The sequence below is a fragment of the Sprattus sprattus genome (assembly GCF_963457725.1).
Source record: "Sprattus sprattus genome assembly, chromosome: 2".
NCBI classification, from domain to species: Eukaryota; Metazoa; Chordata; class Actinopteri; order Clupeiformes; family Clupeidae; genus Sprattus; species Sprattus sprattus.
In genome coordinates this window covers 1969278-1974277 of record NC_137921.1, presented here as the reverse complement: position 1 = coordinate 1974277, position 5000 = coordinate 1969278, and the positions used below count along the sequence as shown (strand labels likewise).

Genomic DNA, 5000 nt, shown 5'->3' with positions numbered 1-5000 from the left:
GTAAAGCTGAATGTGTGTGTGTGTGTGTGTGTGTGTGTGTGTGTGTGTGTACACTACCAGCAGGAGATGATGTAAAGGCCACACTAGACTAGAGCAGAATGGAGTGGAAGGTATTTTAAAGATAACATTGAGTGTGTATGTTTCATGTATGAGTGAATAAACCATTTTTAAAAATTGTACAGATACGTTTTATTTCACACACACACACACACACACAGACACACACACACACACACACAGATACGTTTTCTTTCACGTCTTCCAAACTGAACTCCTCAGAAAATATCATCTTGCATCCAGTTCATGTTGGTGTTTGTATAACTTCAGTAGTAACAACATATAGACACACACACACATACACATATGTAAACTCGTCGAAAAAAGTTTGGAAACATTATTTCGGTCGATTTTTTTTCCTCCCCTTTAATAATACCAATTGGTATTGTATTTTATATTGTTGGAAATCCTGATTAGTCACCTTTACAACGAGGTACAACTTGTAAGGATCGTGCATTCGCGGAATGAGCAACACAGCTAAATGTGTGGGTAGCGGCCTAAAAAAAAATTGCCAAAATCCCCTGCAATATTCTTGGGGAGGAATAATCGGCCGAAAAAAAACGTTTCCGAACTTTTTTTGAGGGGTTTATGTATTTGTAACTGATAGTAGCCCCAGTATGTGCCCTATGTACACATGTGACATCAAGCTACATGACTCTTATTATACATCCTGCCTGACCTCTGAACTCTGAACCCTGACCCATGGCATCAAGCTAAATGATGTCTCTTATTAATACTAGAGGGTATTTTATTTTAATGAGAGATGACATCTTGTGAATTATATGAGCTCTCTCCCTCTCCACACACACACACACACACACACACCTGGCCTGGGATGTTCTGTGAAGGGTCAGACGATGCGTAGATGCCTCCATTGTTACATTCCAGAAAGTGTCGGAGTTCAGATTATACACAGACACACACTCACACACACACACACACACACACACACACACACACACTCACACAGACACACACACTCACACAGACAGACAGACAGACAGGCACACACACACACACACACACACACACACACACACACACACACACACACACACACACAGACAGACAGACAGACAGACACACAGACACACACAGACACACACACACACACAGACAGACACACACACACAGAGACACACACACACACACACACACACAGACAGACACACACACTCAAAAAGACAGACAGACAGACAGACAGACAGACAGACAGACACACACACACACACACACACACAGACAGACAGACAGACACACACAAACACACACACACAGACACACACACACACAGCGGCCTCTAAGGTAGAGCGGTTTCACAGCCCGGCTCAAAGAAAATTGGAGACAACACGAGAGGTCGACTAAGAAAAGTAATTTATTTAAAACAACAACAGTTATATCCAACAAAATAACAAAAAAAAACATCCCCCTCCAGCTGTCATGGGGTCTGCCAGAGAGAGACTCTCCCCCAAGAGAGAGTGAGAGTGTGGGACGAGGAGGATTGGAAGAACGGACCGGCCCAGGTACGTACCACACCTGTCCACACCTAGAACCCAGGTGGAGCGGCCACCCCAGGGGTGTGTGTGTGTGTGTGTGTGTGTGTTCAGTTCTGATGCCCCAGGGGTGTGTGTGTGTGTGTGTGTACAGTTCTGATGCCCCAGGGAAGTGAGCTGTGAGTGTGTGTGTGTTCAGTTCTGATGCCCCAGGGTGTGTGTGTGTGTGTGTGTGTACAGTTCTGATGCCCCAGGGAAGTGAGGTGTGTGTGTGTGTGTGTGTGTGTGTTCAGTTCTGATGCCCCAGGGGTGTGAGCTGAGTGTGTTTATTTATGTCGGTCTCAGCAACAACCTGGTGCCACCAATAAATAAAGCAGGATTCCAGTCAATGGGAAAATGGCCTCTCCCCACTGGCGATTGTTGTTGTTTACGATTTTCTATCAGTTCTCACCACACAACGACGTCTCATCTTTGCTCCTTGAATGTCAATATGTAATGGTATGGAGTTATTGAAACTTACTCCTTGTAAAAAAGACTAGAAATTGAATGTTTATTTTTCATTATATGTTTAAATAAAGTTGCACTGGGTGCCTTTAATGGCAACTGACCTGGCTACGATGTTTTTGACACGTTCATTCAATTATTATTACACAAAATTATGGTGGCATTTTTTGCCCCTCTCCTGGTAATTTTAGGGGCAAAACTATATTTCTTAGGGGTAGTTTTGCCCTTTGCCCTCGTGTATTTCCGACGCTGACTTGCACGCATGCATAGCCTACACATGCATACACACAAACACATGCACATACACACACACACACATGCACATGCACATGCACACACCCAAACACTCAAACACCCGCACACACAAACGCAGACAGACAGACAGAGTCTCAATACACACACAAAAACATATGTGTCTCAATACACACACACGCAGGAATACACACACACAAGTGCGCGCACATACACACACACACACACACACACACACAATATGTCATATCACTAACCCCTACAGTCCGAAGTATATTACACACACACACACACACACACACACAGACAAACTGTCACTTATTACACGTACATAAAGGAAAAGAGTTAGGGTTGGGGTGGGGTGGGGAGAGACAGAGAGAGAGAGAGGGGGGGGCGAAGCTGTGGTGTTTCTGGTGGCAGGAGTACGTCACCTTCACACACACACACACACACACACGTACTGTTGTGTCAGATTTACAGTTTGGAATTAGGAAAAATATATAGTCTTTGGATCTGATTAAAACTCTAAGTACTCTATTACTGATGTTAAGAGTTTCTCACAAAGTCAATCAAAAGCTGGCAAAGTGTGAAGCAACAAGTGGTTTATTTAGTCAGCGCAATGCTAAACACCATAAACCTGAGTCCGTCTCGAGACAACACTCCCGTACACAATTCTTCAATGGCTTATATACATTTGATGTCACATTAAATCTTCTGATCCCCTCCCTCTGACCTTGAAGTGCCCATGGTTCTGCAGTGGGCCCACAACCCATTTTCTGCTGAGTTGACTCTCCCCATCTGCACCTGCGTCTCTGACCCTGCTGTAACACTCTGATAAGTTTTTTTCCCCAGTACTTGAAAGGCTTCGCCGCGGCATAGCGCGGCCTATGGCGACCACCGTTTTTCGGGCCGTATATGTTAATTTTTAAGGCTGCTGTAATCATTTATCACATCAGTATCTCATGCTACGTAACAACCATCTCATGGTGCTCATTATGAACATTCTATTGATTAATATAACATTATCATTTTTCACATTTTGAACAAAAACTGTGCGAGTCGCATGCGGTCGACATAAGCCGCCATGTTATCGTACTCCTCTGAATTTGTGTGTGTGGGTGTGTGCGCAAGCAGGGCCCGTGGGCGTCTGCCTCTGTGTTTCTGCCTGTGTGTGTGTGTGTCTATGTGTATGCACATGTACGTGAGTGAGCGTGTAATTGTATGAGTAAATGAATGTGTGTTTTGTGTGCGTCCATCTGTAGGTGTCAGTAGGAGTGTGTGGCCAGCTCAGGACTTTAATATGAGTGTTTGTTAATCTCTGCCTGTGAGTGGGAGTGTGTACAGCTCTGGCTGTGAGTAGGAGTGTGTCCGTAGCTTTGTTATTTAATAATATACACACAAATTAATTACATTCAATTCACAGATTTTCCACCACAGTACCCACAGAGATACACACACACACACACACACACATACACACACACACTGATACACACACAGGTACCCACAGAGAAACACACACACACACATCAGTTCCGTTACAGAGAGGGACAGGAAGTGCCTCTCAGCTCTTCACAGTCTGCCCTACTTAACACAACTCTCTGCCTGCTGGTATCATACGGACACAAGAACACAGAACTCTCTGCCTGCTGGTATCAGACGGACACAAGAAGACTGAACTTAGAATGGAGACCCCAGTGGTCATGAGTGGACTCCTACTGCTGTTTGTCATCGCTGGCGCCCTCAGCGCTGATTCTGATATCGAGTTTGAGGTCGAAGGAGAAAGTGCTTATTTTCAATGCATGCCCTATGACAGGGAGAGTAATGCTTCAACACTGTACAGAGTGTCTGGAGATGAAGATCAGCTTCTGGTCAACTGCTCACAGCCACAGAGACCACAGCCAGATGGCTATGATGTCACATGTGAGGATGGCAGTTTTCTTATGACCAGCCTCACTACTGCCCACAGTGGGGTCTACAGGACTGAATGCTGCAGAGGAGGAAACACCACAGAACACGCCAGCTACCGTCTCACGGTCTGTAAGAAGAGAGGTGTTATTGAGTTTAACAATGTAAGACGTGACGGCAGTGTTGTGGTGTGCAGGCCGGATTCCACCCCGGGGCACGGGAGGAGTCTACAGCTGTACCGAGGACATATGGAGAATGGGATGAGGAAGACGGTTCTGGTCCTGGACACCAGCTCCTCCCTGGAGCCACTCCTGGAGAAGATGAGAGGCCGACTGCACGTTGATCTCAACAACTCTCAGGTCACACTCTCTGGGGTTATGGTTGATGACCTCCGTTTTAGGATGGATAACCCCACAGGCGTTTTCATGTGCATCAGGTGGAGAGGAGGTCAGTGCCAAAGTATAACCCTTAGTTATGTGAGTCTGGAACAATTCGTCTTAGCTAACAAAGAGCAGAACCTGACTCTTCCTTGTGTTTCAAAAAGAGAGTCTCCCGCCCAAATGTACTGGAGCACTCCTGCTGGGGATGTCCGTCTCAGCAACAATCAGACTCGTCAACAGGAAGTGATGTACATGCTAAATGGCAGCCAGAATGGAGACTACTCCCTCATCATTCCCTCTGTGTCTCAGAATCACTCTGGGAGCTATGCGTGTAATGGGCTTGGCTTCATGAAGGTCTTTTGGCTCTTTCTTTGCTACAAACTGTCCCACTTAGAGCTCATGTTTT

At 45.6% G+C, this 5000-nt stretch overlaps 1 protein-coding gene across 2 annotated transcripts in view; it reads left to right on the top strand.

The window, feature by feature from the left end:
• Window positions 1-177, top strand: part of slc16a1b (solute carrier family 16 member 1b) — a 42752-nt gene extending 42575 nt beyond the window's left edge. For both annotated transcript variants that reach the window (XM_080832474.1, XM_080832473.1), the window contains one exon: window positions 1-177. This exon is cut by the window's left edge and continues 3703 nt beyond it. The gene's annotated coding sequence lies outside the window, so the exon portion shown is untranslated.
• Window positions 178-5000: the final 4823 nt, after the last annotated feature.